At 42.3% G+C, this 16,198-nt stretch overlaps 1 protein-coding gene across 9 annotated transcripts in view; it reads right to left on the reverse strand.

Moving 5' to 3' along the window:
* LOC126080896 (membrane-spanning 4-domains subfamily A member 4A-like) overlaps positions 1-15,714 on the reverse strand; it is a 382,640-nt gene extending 366,926 nt beyond the window's left edge. For 6 of the 9 annotated variants that reach the window (XM_049892105.1, XM_049892108.1, XM_049892109.1 and 3 more), the window contains exon 1: positions 14,138-14,203. The gene's annotated coding sequence lies outside the window, so the exon portion shown is untranslated. Of the gene's footprint in view, positions 1-12,591; positions 12,671-14,137; positions 14,204-15,348; positions 15,428-15,632 lie in introns of those variants that run through there. The other 3 variants (XM_049892104.1, XM_049892102.1, XM_049892103.1) reach the window with 3 other exon arrangements.
* Between the last annotated feature and the right edge of the window lie 484 nt (positions 15,715-16,198).

Here is a 16,198-nt window from a genome sequence, read left to right on the forward strand (position 1 = left end):
GATCCTGCAGCTGGCTTCTGTTCATCTGACCTCTGGTTCCTGGGACATGAACTAGCAGCTTACCTGTGGTCTTGCCTACCTATCTTGGGATTCATTGATCTTCACAGCCTGTGATCAAGAGCCTTGCTCCCTGGCCTGCCGATCTTGGGTTTGCCAGGCCCTGTGGCTATGTGAATCAGGAGAAGCCTCTATCCTGACCCACAGACTTGGGACATTACAGCCTGTACAACCATGTGAGCCATATCCTTGATATAAATTTCTCCTTCTATATATTTATACACTTTATTGGTTTTGCTTCTCTACAGAGCCCAGCCTAAGACATTTGGTACCAGGGGTGGTTCCAGAGAAACAAAACTGTAAAGAGGAATTTTCTAAATTGGCTCTCAAGTCTGGTTAATCTTAAAGGTATTGATGCCTCTACTTCCAGTATAAAGATGGCACTGCTAATCCATGGCATGAGGTGGCAATTCAAATACACAAAATATCATCACCAATAGATCAGGTATTGGTGAAAGGAGAGACTGTGGGTGATTGCATGTATGACACCTTTCTACAATTTTTTCATAATGAGAAGTATAAGGGAGCTGGTTGGTTGGTCCTACTTTCGCTAGACAAAACTGGTGAAAGAAAGAGATGACTCAGGGCTTTAGAGTCAAAGATCAAGCGCCGCAGAAACGACTTCAAAGTTTTCATTTATGCCTTGAAAAAAAGCCTTATTTCTTGTAGTAACAGAGCTGATATTGCCAAAAACTGAAGCCAGAGTTTTATTGTAAGAGTGGCTGAATTATAACGCCAACTCAATTGCCAACCTTGAGAGGTCTCTGAAGTTAAGTTCAGGGCATTGATTGGGAATAAACTGGATCCTGAAACCTGAGATGGGGTCATATGGGCAGATAATCAGGAAGCCAGAAACACTGATCCCCCAAATTCTGTTGTATCACTCCTACCAACAGAACCATTAGCCCCTCCAGCCCCATCTAATGAGATTAACCTAGCTGCATCTAGAGGGCCTTTTTATAGGATAGCACCTGAGGTAGATTCTTTACAAGACAATGCTGAATGTTCTCAAAACATTTTCCCCACCAATTTTGTCTTCTAGACCTATAACAAGACAAGTCTCAGTGAAACCCAAAAGTTGAAGTACCAAGTGTAAACTACGAGGAGGTATGCTACACTTTGAAAGAACCGCTTGACTTTTCTAATATGTACAAACAGGAACCTGAGGAATATGTTTGGGAATGGCTATTAAGGGTGTGGGATAATGGTGTAAGGAACATAAACATGGATCAGTCTGAGTTTATTGATATGGGCTCACTAAGCACAGATTCTTCATTCAGTGTTTTAGCTCAAGAAGTTAGGAAAGAATCTAATAGTTGATTTGGTTAGTGTCTTAGGCTGGATTCTCTGAAAACCGGTCAAAAAACGACTGGTTTTTAGAGAACCCAAGGCTGGGTTCTCTAGAGAAGCAAAACCAGAAAAGCATACAAATATATATAGAGAGAGAGATTTATATCAAGAAAATGGCTCACACAGTTGCAGAGGCTGTAATGCCCCAAGTCTATGGGTCAGGGTAGAGGTTTCTCCTGACTCACGTAGCCACAGCGGTGGGCAAGATCAGCAACTCAGAGAGTAGGTCTCTTGTTCACAGGCTGCAAAAGTCGATGAATCCCAAGATGGGTAGGCAAGACTGCAGGTAAACTACTATCTCCAGTCCCAAGAATCAGGGGTCAGATGAACAGGAACCAGCTGCAGGGTCCAGAAAGAGCAAAAACCCACAAGCTTTGCCAGAAAATCCACTTATATTCAATGCAAGCCACACGCCCAAGGAAATACCTTTTCTATAAAAAAAAAAAAAAAAAAAAATTTTTTTTTTTTTTTACTGTCTAGCTACCCACAGCAGATTCCATCATGGAGGTGATCACATAATGTCACATCTCATCACGGAAGTGATCACAACATCATACAACTATCAAACCACTGAGAATCATGGCCCAGCCAAGTTGACACACAAACTTAACCATCACCTTTGTGTTGCTGAAGCATGGATCACATGATAGCCTATACTGAACCAAGCTGGAGTACCAGACCTGCCTTGGTATACTGTAGAAGAAAGTATCCAAAGGCTTAGGGAAATTGGCACGCTATAGTGGATTTATCAGGTTAGACCTACAGACCACACAAAGACTGCCAGAGGACACCCCCTTTAAAACAACTGTGAGAACAAATTTTTGAAGGGAGCCCCAGCATCTTTGAAGAGTACTGTGATTGCTGTTTTATGTAAGTCAGATTTGACAGAGGGAACTGTCCTAACTGAATTAAGACATCTAACTACAATGGGACTGATTGGAGCCTATGGTGGTAGGGGCCAAGTGGTGGCACTCAATCCCCAAAGACAAGGTGAGCATAATGCACAGCTGCATCAAAGCAGTAATCAGGATAGTCTGACTTTTATGACTTATGGTGTTGGCTACTTAGTCATGGTGTCCCTAGGAGTGAAATACAGAGGAACGCTACTAAATATTTCCTTGATTTGTAAAATGGATGAATTCTAGGTCAGTGAACAGCAGTCTAACTCATATTGCCAGAATAGAGAGTCATGGCCCCTCAATCAATTCCCAGACTTAAGTGAGTATAAAGACCAAAAACCCCTTGAATGTAGGAGAGACCAGGTCCCCTTGAGGAAGGACTCCAATACATTGCCAAAATTTATACTGTTAATCTCTCTTCCAGCCTTCCCCAAAGAGATCTGCAGCCTTTATGAGACTGACTGTTTACTGGGAAAAAGCAAATAATCAGACTTTTCAGGGATTACTGGATACTGGCTCTGAACTGACGCTAATTCCAGGAGACTGTCACTGTGGCCCACCAGTCAGAGTGGGAGCATATGGAGGCCAGGTTACTAATGGAATCTTTGCTCATTTCCATCTCATAGTGGGTCCAGTGGGTCCCTGAACCCATCCTTTAGTGATTTCCCCAATTCCAGAATGCATAATTGGAATAGATATACTCAGCAACTGGAAGAACCCCCACAGTGGATCCCTCACAAATGGAGTAGGGACTCATGTTAGGAAAAGCCAATTGGAAACCATTAGAACTATCCCTACCTAGGAAAATAATAAGCTAAAAGCAATACTACATTCATGGAGGGACTGCAGATATTACTGCCACCATCAAGGACTTGAAGGATACAGTAGTGGTGATTCCCACCACATCTCCATTCAACTCACCAATTTGGCCTGTGCAAAAAACAGATGGCTCTTGGAGAATGACAGTGGGTTATCAAAAGTTAACCAGGTGGTGACTCAAAATGCAGCTGCTATTCCAGATGTAGTCTCATTGCTTGAGCAAATTAATACATCTCCTGGTACCTGGCATGAAGCTATTGGTATGGCTGCCTAATGCTTTCTTCTCCATATCTGTTTTAAAGGACCATCAGAAGCAGCTTGCCTTCAGCCGACAAGACCAGCAATACATCTTCAGTTGCCTGCCTCAAGGCAACATCAGCTCTCCAGCCCTATGTCACAATTTAGTTTGCAGGGAACTTGATTCCCTTTCCCTTCCACAAGACTTCACACTGGTCCATTACATTGGTGACATTATGCTGATTGGACCTAGTAAGGAAGAAGTGTCAATGACTCTGGACTTATTGGTAAAACATTTGTGTGCTAAACAAAAAAACAAAAAAAAAAATTTTTTTTTTTTTTTTTTTTTTTGAGCGTAGGAAATTAATCCAAAAAAAAATTCAGGCACCTTCCACCTCAATGAAATTTCCAGGGGTCCAGTTGTGTGGGAAATATCAAGATATTCCTTCTAAAGTGAAGAAAAAATTATTGCATCTGGCTCCTCCCACAACTAAAAAGGAGGTACGAACCTAATGGGACTCTTTGGATTTTGGAGGCAACATATTTCTCATTTGGGTGTGCTACTTTGGCCTACTTATCAAGTGACTCAAAAAGCAGCTAGTTTTCAGTGGGGCCCAGAATGAGTGAAGGTTCTACAACAGGTTCAGGCTGCCATGCAAGCTACTTTGCCAATTGGGCCATATGATCCACCTGATCCAATGGTGTTTGAAATGCCTGTGGCAGGTAGAGATGATGTTTGGAGTCTTTGGCATGCACCTGTCGGTGAATCACAGTGCAGACCCTTAGGATTTTGGAGCAGAACGCTGCCATCCTCTGCAGATAACTACTCTTCTTTTGAGAAACAGCTTTTGGCTTGTTACTGGGCCTTAGTAGAGACTGAACACTTAACCATGGGACACCAAGTCATCATGTGGCATGAGCTGCCCAGCATGAACTGGATGTTGTCTGACCCACAGAGCCATAAAGTTGGACATACACAGCAGCACTACATCATTAAATGGAAGTGGTATATACAAGATCGTACCTGAGCAGGACCTGAAGGCACAAGTAAGTTACATGAGGAAGTGGCTCTAATGTACATGATCTCCATTCCTGTCATATTGCCTTCCATCTTCCAGTCTGCACCTATGGCCTCATGGGGATTTCCTTGTGATCAGTTGACTGAAGAAGAGAAAATTTGTGCCTGGTTTTACAGATGGTTCAGGGCAATATGCAGGCACCACTGGAAAGTGGACAGCAGTAGTATCACAGCCCCTTTCTCGGACCTCCCTGAAGGAGAGTGGTGAAGGGAAATCCTCCTAATGGGCAGGACTTCAAGCAGTGTACCTGGTTGTTCACTTATCTTGGAAGGAGAGACAGGACTATGTGTGATTGTACACGGATTCATGGGCTGTGGGCAATGGTTTGGCTGGATGATCAAGGACTTGTAAGGAACATAATTAGAAAATAGGAGACAAGGATTTATGGGGAAGAGGTATGTGGATAAACCTCTCTGAATGGGCCAAAGAAGTGAAGATATTTGTGTCTCATGTGAATGCTCACCAAAACGCGACCTCTGCAGAGGAGGATTTTAACAATCAAGTGGAAAAGATGACACATTCTGTGGAAACTACTCATCGTATTTCCCCAGCTACTCCCATCATTGCTCAATGGGCTCACGAACAAAGTGGCCGTGGTGCCATGGATGGAGATTAGGCATGGGCCCAGCAACACAGCCTTCCACTCACCAAGGCCAACTGGACTACAGCCACTGCTGAGTGCCCAATCTTCCAGCAGCAGAGACCAACACTGAGTCCTCGATATGGCACCATCCCTGGAGATACCAGCAACTTGGTAGCAAGTTGATTACATTGAACCACTTCCATCATGGAAAGGGAAGTGTTTTGTTTTTACTGAAGTAGACACTCACTCTGAATATGGATTTGCCTTCCCTGCATGCAATACTTCTGCCAAAACTACCATCTGTGAACTTACAGAATGCTTTATCCACGTGTTAGTATCCCACACAGCATTGCCTCAGATCAAGGGACTCACTTCATCGCAAATGAAGTGTGGTAGTATGCCCATGCTCATGGAATTCACTGGTTTTACCATATTCCCCATCATTCTGAAGCACCAGCCTTGATAGAACAATGGAATGGCCTTCTAAAGACACAATTATGGTGTCAGCTACATAGCAATACCTGCAGGATTAGGGTAATGTTCTCCAGGAGGCTGTACATGCTCTAAATCAGCATTCAATATATGGTGCTGTTTCTCCCATACCCAGGATTCATAAGTCCAGAAAACAAGGCATGGAAATGGGAGTGGCACCATTAATTATGACCCCTAGTGACCCACTCAGAAGATTTTTGCTTCCTGCCCCCATGACCTTATTCTCTGCAAGTTTAAAGATCTCAGTTCCAAAGAGAAGAATGCTCCCACCTGGATACACATCACTGATTTCATTGACCTGGAAGCTAAGAAGGCCACCATGAAACTCTGGGTTCCTTAAGCCTCTGGAGCAACAGGCAAAGAAGCGAGTTACAATATTGGCTGGTGTGATTTCTCCTGATTACCAAGAGGAAATTGGATTGATATTACATAATGGAGGCAAAGAAGAATATGTTTGGAAAGCAAGAGATTCCTTAGGGCATCTCTTAGTACTACTATGCCCTGTAATTAAAGTCAATGGAAAACTACAGTGACCCAATTCCTACATGACTACTAATGGCCCAGACCCTTCAGGAATGAAGGTTTGGGTCACTCCACCAAGAAAAGAACCGCAACCAGCTGAGGTGCTTCTGAGGGCAAAGGGAATACAGAATGGGTGGTAGAAGAAGGTAGTTCTAAATACCAGTTACAGCCATGTGATCAGTTGCAGAAACAAGGATTATAGTCGTTATTAGCACTTCGCTTTGTACGTGTGCATCAAATATTTTTGTTTTCTTCACTTGTAAAATATAAGATGTAAACAGTGCCAGTACTTTTTTGGTTTTATGTGGGTTGGTTGTGTCATGTTAGGTGCAAGTATGGCTTTATGAGTGTCTTTACTCAGAGATTATGTATGGCTTAAGGAGATGTGTACCAGTGCCAAGTTGACAAAGGGTGTACTGTGATGTTTAAAATTGTGTGTTAACCTCACTGGGCCATGATTCTCAGTGTTTTGACAGTTGTATGGCATTGTAGTTACTTCCCTGTTGAGATTTGATATGCGATCACCCCCACGATGTCATCTGCTGTGAATAACCAATCAGTTGAAGCCAGTTTTCTTGGATGTGTGTACTGCATTGAGTGTGGGTGGATGTTCTGGCAGGGCTCAAGGCTTTTGCTCATTGTGGATCCTGCAGCTGGCTCCTGTTTGTCTGACCCTTGGTTCTTGGGCCTTAAACTAGCAGCTTATCTGCGGTCTTGCCTGCTGATCTTGGGATTCATCAATATTCACAGCCTGTGAACAAGGGCCCTACTCCCCGACCTGCCAATCTTGGGTTTTCCAGCTCTGCAGCTACATAAATCAAGAGAAGTCTCTATCGTGATCCATGGACTTGGGACATTAAGGGCTCTACAACTTCATGAGCCATTTCCTTGATATAAATCTCTCTCTGTATATTTTTATAAGCTTTGCTGATTTTGCTTCTTTAGAGAACCCAGCCTAAGGCAAGTATATATAAAAGCCTTGGCGGAGTAGTGCATAAAGCACTGGCCACTAATCAAATTGTCTTTGGTTCAAACCCAGCATCTGCTCCATGAGAGAATGAAGTAGCAGTCTGCTTTTGTAAAGAGTAAAGCCTTGGAAACCCTATGGGGCAGTTCTACTCTGTCCTAAATGGTCCCTATGAGTTGGAATCAACACAACGGTAGTGGCCGAGTAGGTGTATTCAGACTGAACTGTACATTTGAGCATCCCTCAGGCAGAATACAGGATCTAGATTTTACAGGGGAGAGTAGAATAAGTAAGGACCTTAATTTTGCCCTTAAATCTAATCCACAAACTCTAATCCATTTTGACCTGGGAAAGCTGACTCTCTAGCCTTAAATTCAAGTTATTATAATAAAGCTTATAATTTTATCTTTATTTAGCAACTTCTCCCAGAGAGGGAGAGCATAAACTTTCACTTTCAATATTTGAAGACCTGAACAGAAAATATCTACCCTTCCTCAAATTTTCTCTTTCAAAGAAAATATTGCAGCACAATGAGAAGTGTATAGAGATTATTTCGGATCCCTGTAATTTGTCACTAATATAGAGTGGCAAGTGCTAAATGTAACATGAACTATAACGGAATACTCCAAGTGTCTTCTCTTACCCACAATTAACTCAGTCGTTCATGTTAAAAACCTGTGAGTTCATCATTGATGCCTTCTGTTACTCACCCTTTGTGTCCAATCAATCATGTTCTTCTGATCCTACCTCACAACCAGTTTTCAATTCTGTGCACTTCTCCCACCCAACCAGACCAAGCCGCCATCCTGCTTCTTAGGAATATATCCTTCGTTTCCCAGTGTTGTAGTGTTTCCACTCATGGCCCTGTATGGATAATTCATTCTCACTCAGTAGCCAGAGTCATTGTTTTAAAAAGCAAAGACAATGTGTTAAAATTGGTGGCCACAAGTTGATTCTGATTCACAATGATTCTATTGGACAAAGTAGAACTGCCCCCACAGGGTTTCCAATGCTGTAATCATTAAGGAAGTAGACCGCCACATCTTTCTTCCATAGAGCAGCTGATGGGTTCAAACTGTCGACCTTTCGGTTAGCAGGTAAGTACTTAACTTCTGTGCCACCAAGTCTTCTGACAATAATGTTACACTCTTTAATCCTCCATTGACAATTTATTGCTCTTAGTATAAACTTAAAATTTTTAGGATTGTTGAGAGGAGAACCTCTGCTACTTAGCCCACATCTATTACCCTAAACTTACATTGAATCTCTCTCCTTTTTATTTCCAAAGCTCCAGATATGTTTGACACATTTCAGTTCTTCCAAATCAGCAATCTTTTTCCTATATTGAGGCATTTGCACATGTTGAGCCTATTGCCTGGAATGTTCTACCTCTCCCATGGCTGCCCTGCAATAAAAACCCACCTCAGCATCTGGTCCTTCTTATTCACTGATGGTATTAAATACACTCTGCCTTCTCTCAGATGCAACTCCACACCTCCTCAACTACTCATAAATGGTTTACTCAATCTATGATATTGACAGTGCTTCAAGAAATCTCTGTTATTTCTCTCTTATACTCTAGAAGCCAAAATTTTTGTATATGAACTTTTTTCTCTCAAATGCAAAGGAATGTCTACATTAATCTCTCAGACATAACTTCAGACCAAGGATTTAGGAAGTATAGTCCCTGTCTTATTAAATATGCATGCTGGCCTTGTTCTACATTTAATGTCTCACCAATAAGAATTTAAAGTTTGCCGAGGACAGTGATATTATATACAAATAATGCTTCCAAATGGCTCTATGGTCTTGCTATATTTCTGTTCCCTACATGTCTTCCAGTTTGTCATACTGCGGGGGCTTGAGTGTTGCTGTGTTGCTGGAAGCTATGCCACCAGTATTCAAAAACAAACAGGGTCACCAAAAGCAGACAGGTTTCAGCTGAGCTTCCAGACTAAACAGACTAGGAAGAAGGACCCAGTGGTCTTCTTCTGAAAAGAATTAGCCAGAGAAAATCTTATAAACAGTAGCAGAACATTCTTTGATACAGTGCCAGAAGATGAGCCCCACAGCTTGGAAGGCACTCAAAACACAACTAGGAAAGGCTGTCTCCTCAAAGTAGAGTCGATCTTAATGACATGGATGGAGTCAAGCTTTTGGGACCTTCATTTGCTGAGGTGACACGACTGAAAATGGGAAGAAACAGCTGCAAACGTCCATTAAAAATTGGAATGTGGCTGTACAAAGTATGAACCTAGGAAAATTGAAAGTCATCAAAAATAAGATAGAATGCATAAGCACCAATATCCTAGGCATTGGTGAGCTGAAATGGACTTGTGTTGGTCATTTTGAATCAGACAATCATACGGCCTACTATGCCAGGAATGACAACTTGAAGAGGAGTGGCATTACATTCATCATCAAAAGAACATTTCAAGATCTATCCTGAAGTACAATGCTATCAGTGATAGGATAATAGCCATACACCTACAAGGAAAACCAGTTAATATGGCTATTATTCAAATTTACACACCAACAACTAACACCAAACATGAAGAAACTGAAGATTTTTACCAACTTCTGCAGTCTGAAATTCAACAGGATGCATTGATAATTACTGGTGATTTGAATGTGAAAGTTGGAAACAAAGAAGAAGCATCCGTAGTTGGAAAATATGGCCTTGGTGATAGAAATGATGCTGGAGATCCCATGATAGAATTTTGCAAGACCAACGACTTCTTCACTGCTAACACCTTTTTTCACCAACATAAATAGCAACTATATACATGGACCTGGCCAGGTGGAATACACAAGAATCAAATCAACTACACTTGTGGAAACAGACAGTGGAAAAGCTCAGTATCATCAGTCAGAACGAGGCAAGGGGCTGACTGCAGATCAGACCATCTGTTACTCATATGCAAGTTCAAGTTGAAACTGAAGAAAATTAGAACAATTCCACTAGAGCCAAAGTATGACCTTAAGTATATGCCACCTGAATTTGAAGATCATCTCAAGAATAGATTTGATGCCTTGAATACTAATGACTGAAGACCAGACAATGTTGTAGAATGACATCAAGGACATCATAAATGAAGAAAGTAAGAGGTAATTAAGAAGATAGGAAAGAAAGAAAAGACAAAAATGGATGTCAGAAGAGACTCTGGAACTTGCATTTGAACATTGAGTAGCTAAAGCAAAAGGAAAAAACGATGAAGTAAAAGGATTGAATAGAAGATTTCAAAGGGCGGCCAGAGAAGACAAAGTAAAGTATTGCAATGACATATGCAAAGGCCTGGAGTTAGAAAACCAAAAGGGAAGAACACCTTCGGCATTTCTCAAGCTGAAAGGACTGAAGAAAAACTTCAAGCCTCGAGTTACAATATCTAAGTATTCTGTGGGGAAAATACTAAATGATGCAGGAAGCGTCAAAAGAAAATGGAAGGAATACACAGAGTCATTATACCGAAAAGAATTAGTTGACCTTCAAACATTTCAGGAGGTAGCATACGATCAGGAACCAATGGTACTGAAGGAAGAAGTCCAAGCTGCACAGAAGGTATTGGCAAAAACAAGCCTCCAAGAATAGATATTGACATGTTTCAACAAATGGATGCAGAATTGGAAGTGATCATTTGTCTATGCCAAGAAACTTTGAAGGGAGCTACCTGCCAACTCACTAGAAGAGATCCAGATTTATGCCTATTCCCATGAAATGCAATCCAACTGAATGCTGAAATTATCAAAAATATCATTAATATCACAAGCATGTAATATTTTGCCGAAGATCATACAAAAGCAGCTGCAGCAGTATATCAACAGACAACTGCTAGAAAGTCAGGCCAGATTCAGAAGAGCTCTTAGAACCACGGATATCACATTGATCCTGGCTGAATGCAGAGAATACCAGAAAGATATTTACCTATGTTTTACTAACTATTCAATGGCATTCGACTGTGTGGATCATAACAAATTGGGAATAGCATTACAAAGAATGGGGATTCCAAAACACTTCATTGTGCTCCTGAGAAACCTGTACATAGGTCAAGAGGCAGTCGTTCCGACAGAACAGGAGGATACTGCATGGTTTAAAATCAGAAAAGGTGTGTGTCAGGGTAATATCCTTTCTGCATACTTTTTCAGTCTGTATACTGAGCAAATAATCTGAAGCTTCATAGAAGCTGGACTCTACGAAGAAGAATTGGGCATCAGGATTGGAGGAAGGCCCCTTAACAACCTGCATTATGCAAATGACACAACCTTGCTTGCTGAAAGTGAAGAGGACTTAAAGCCCTTACGGATGAAGATCGAAGACCACAGCCTTTAGTGTGGATTATACCTCAGAAACAAAAATCCTCACAACTGGGCTAATAAGCAACATCATGATAAACAGAGAAGAGATTGGAGTTGTCAAGGATTTCATTTTACTTGGATCCACAATCAACACCCATGAAAGCAGTCAAGAATTCAGAGGATGTATTGCATTGGTAAATCTGCTGCTAAAGATCTCTTTAAAGTGTTGAAAAGCAAAGACGTCACTTTGAAGCCTAATGTGTGCCTAACCCAGCCAAGGTTTTTTCGGTCTTCTCATATGCATGCAAAAGCTGAACAATGAATAAGAAAAACTGAAGAAGAATTGACGTCTTGAATTGTGGAGTTGGTAAAGAATATTGAATATACCATGGGCTGCCAGAAGAATGAACACATCTGTCTTGGAAGAAGTGCAGCCAGAATGCTCCTTAGAAGTAAGGATGGGAAAACTACATGTCACTACTTTGGACATGTTATCAGGAGGGATCAGTCCCTGGAGAATGAAAGCATGCTTGGTAAAGTGGAAGGTGAGCAAAAAGAGAAAAACCTTCAATGAGATGAATAGACACAGTGGCTGCAGCAATGGGCTTAAACATAACAAAGATTGTGAGGATGGCGCAGAAGCAGGTAGTGTTTTGTTCTGTGGTACATAGGGTACCACGGAGCCGACTCCACGGCACCTAACAACCACAACAACATATATCTGTGGTAATATTGGTCAGATTCTGGTCACTTAGAGCTAGTGCTCTGTCTACCCAAAGATATCTGACCTTGAGTTCGTATAACAGTCTAAGAAACCCTAAGGGGTAGTTCTCCTCTCACATGGGGTCTTTGTGAGTTGGAACCAGCTCAATGGCACAAAAAAAACAAGAGACTTCATACCATGATATACATGTGGTCTCCATGAATAAAGGTGACTTGACAGCAGCTAATAACAACAACAGACTTTTACATCACTGAAATCAGTATGATAATTACCTAGGCAAGTAAATTCCCCAAGGAAAAAAATTTGTATTTACTCTTCAGACTTCAGCTTCCCAGTATTCAACGATCAAGGTTGCCAAAATAGTAAAGCATATTGGATGGATATGAGAGACATTTCTTCCAGATTAGGAAATAACCTGAACACTAGTCTTGTCACATTTTCTGTGACATACATGGGCTATTCACAACTGCAGTGTCTTCCTCAACCCCACCCCGACCCTCATCACTATGAACCTTCTCTTGTCACCAACCTCTTCAGTAAAGACTGTTCCCAAAACACCCCAAACATACCTGTAAAGGGGCACTTGAACCACGGCAAACTAGAAGCCAAGAACTGGCCTCATCCTCTCTCATTCCACTCCCTTCAAGAACCCTAGGACCAACCAACGAGAAAACCATAAGACCAAAAGCCTGGGAAGGCAAGTCCCTGGACCTGCCATTCTTCAAGCCTGCAGTGTCTGCTGTATGTGATGAGTGCTGGAAGAGGCTCTGAGCAAGTGCTTCTGGGTTCTTCTGTCTAGATACCACCACCCTTCCCAACTCCACACCTCATTCAGCTTTAAGTCTGCACTCTTCTTCTAGCAGTTTTTCTAAATCTCAAAAGCTGAGAATTTCTGAGAAGCACAACAACTTCCTTTTTTAAGTTGGAAGTGCTAACTGATTTTGTGTCCTTCATATGATTTTGGAGCTCTGGTGACATAGTGGTTAAGAACTGAGCTGTTAATCAAAAAGTTCAACTGTTCAAATCCACCAGCTGCTCCTTAGAAACATTTTGCAACAATTCTGTCTATTGTGAAATTTACTGAGCAAGAAGTGGCTGCCCATGCATGCAGTGTTTTATACAAAATAATAGTGGTTATTTCTGTGGATATCAGTGCTTGAGTATTTCTGTGTGCCATGCCCTCTCCAAGATTTTCATACAAGCAGAGGAATTTAGTGGTATTGAGAATCCATTTGAAAGGTCAACCATCACCACAACCACCCCCAACCTCCAGGCTCTGCAGCAGAGGGGAAGGCAGGGAGGCAAAAGCGGTCTTGCTGAACCACGAACATCCAGTGATGCGTTGTTGGTGACCCAAGAGTGATGAGGGAGGGTACACTGGCACCAAAGACAGTGTACATCCACCCATCTCCAAGTTTCATCCACGGAACCCCTGGTTACATTAAAGAAGGCAAATAACCGTGTAGATTTTCTTGTTGATACAGAAGCAACCTATTCTGCTTTGAATCGCCTGAAAGGATCACTTTCTCCTCAAACTATGCAAGTAATTGGGGTAATAAAAAAGACTTCTATAAGGGCTCATCTGCCAATGTAAATCCACCTTCAACACTTCAGTGCTCCTGGTAAAGAAGCAAAAACAGGAGAATGTCGGTTTGTATAGGACTTACACACAATCAGGTAACCGAAGACCTGCACTGTATAGTTCCAAATACTTATACCCTCCTAACCTCCCTGTCTCCAGACTATGCCTGGGTGACTGTCCTAGATCTAAAGGATGCCTTCCTCTGCATTCCTTTAGCCCCTGAATCTCAGGAAATATTTGCCTTTGAATGGGAGGAACCCTATTGGGGAGGTAGGGGAGTAATATTGCTGAACTGTTCACCCGCAAGGATTGGAAAACATCCCAGCCCTGTTTGGACCAGCCCTGGCAAATATCTCCAGAGTCTACAGATGGTTCAGTGTCTCCTTCTTCAATATGTAGATGACCTCCTTGTCGCCAGTCCTACCAAAGAGGACTCAGATGAAAACAAAATTCTGATTTTGAACTTTCTAGCCCAGGTCAGTTATTGAGTATCTGCTGCCAAGGCTCAGATCTCACAACAAAAGGTAACTTACCTAGGTTTCCAGATTTCTCAAGGTCAAGGGGCCCTGCTGCCAGAGTGCAAGCAAGTGATCCTCCAGATCTCCACCCCTATTATTGGGAGATAACTTTGAGACTTTCTAGGTATGGCTGGTTTTTGTAAGATTTAGATCACAAGCTTTAGGTTAATAACAAATTTTCCCCATGAAGCCACCCGAGGAAAGGACTCTGACCCTTTTGGAATGGACAGACAGGCACCAACAAGGCCTTCCTGAAAATGAAGGAAAAGCTAGCCTCTGCTCCAGTGCTCAGAATCCCAGACCACAGAAAGCCCTTCAAACTGTACATACATGAAACCAGGGGAGTTGCAGCAGAAGTCTTAACTCCACAACTGGGCCCTTGAAAAAGATCAGTAGCATATTTTTCTAAACTTCTAGATCCAGGCCCTCAGGGATGGCTGGCCTGTCTTAGGGCGGTAGCAACGACTGCCCTCCTTTTGGCTGAAACTGAAAAGTTTACCTTAGGCCAGCCTGTGACTGTGTTTGTTTCTTATGCAGCTCTCATCATACTGGAGTAGAAAGACGGGCTCTGGTTCGCTACCAAGCCCAGACCGTGAACAATCCAGAGGTGACACTCAAGGTAACTTCTATCCTGAATCCAGTCAGCCTCTTACCAACAAACCCTGCAGGTGAGCCGGCTCATGACTGCCTCCAGTCTACTGAAGTCTATTCTAGTCAGCTGGACTTGTTCAGTCAGCCCGTTTCAAATCCAGACTTAACCCTCTACAACCTCTAAAAACAGCCCCAAATAACACTATTAGAGATCTCAAACAAACAGCTGAATGGAAAGCAACAATAGATTTTCACGTATGGCCCTTATAAAACCAAGAAAACATCAGAAGTTACAAAATAGCTCCTTAATAAAATCATTCCCGGGTTCAGCCTGCCTACAATGGTCGGAAGTGACAATGGATCTCACTTCACCTCACAAATTACACAAAAGTTTTCTAAACTTTTAAGAATCAACTGGAAATTACACTCAGCCTGGAGACCACAATCAGTTGGAAAAGTTGAAAGACAAATCAGAAGCCAAAAAAACAAATTTCCAAATCCGTCAAGAAACAAAAATAACCCAGACCCAAGCTTTGCCCCAGCCTTCTCGTGAGTATGAATTGCCCCCAGAAGTAGGCTCAAATTGAGTCCTTTTAAAGTTATTTATGGAAAACTATTTCCTAAAAATTACTTGCCTTCAACCAGTACTCAGGTTTCCGTCACTGGGGAACTCACTCTCTGAAAATATTGGTTGTCTCTGTCTGGTGTCCTATCTTCTGTTCACAGGCATGCTCTCAGCCTTCAGAGATAATCTGTTGATGCCCAGCTTCACCCACTCTAGCCTGGTGACCATGTTCTGCTGAAAATCTGGAAAGCGGAGCTCCTTGAGCCCCAGAGGACTGGACTGCATGTTGTCCTTTTTTTCATCCACTCACCAGCTAAACTCAAAAACATCAGAGCTTGGGTCCATCATGCTCACCTCAAACCTGCACCGTCCCCAGAAGATCCTCTGCAACAAGAAGAACCTCAGCAAAACAACTGGACCTTTGAGCCTGTGCAGGACTTAAAATATCTGTTTAAAAAGAAGAACAGAGCAAATGTCTAACTTGTGCCCTCCGACCGGGTGATCCTCCATCATGATTGTGCTCTCGATGTTTACATTGCCTTTACTGTCTTGGCAATCATTGCGTGCTTCCTTCTCTTTTTACAGAAGCTAAAAACTCCATCTGATTGGTGGTTATGGATACCTTCCCTGCTTCCCAGTTTCCACTGGCTCTGGCTCTTTGTTACTCCACTGATAATTCTTTTACTAATCTGTCTGTTTTCTCGCTGCCTCTTAAACTGTCTTACCAGGTTCATTCAAAATCGCCTAGCAGCTGTGAACCTGCTGATGCTTCAGACGTCTGATGGTGTTCCCCTTAACCTCAACAAACCTCAGATCCTACAATGCACCTGTCAGCAAGCTGAAAAGTTCTGGGGGTCTGGGCCAACATACATAAAGAACTCTCTTCAAGATTGAAGACCCTGAAAACCAGAGGAGGGAAT

The sequence above is a fragment of the Elephas maximus genome, chromosome 7 (genome assembly GCF_024166365.1).
Source record: "Elephas maximus indicus isolate mEleMax1 chromosome 7, mEleMax1 primary haplotype, whole genome shotgun sequence".
NCBI lineage: Eukaryota > Metazoa > Chordata > Mammalia > Proboscidea > Elephantidae > Elephas > Elephas maximus.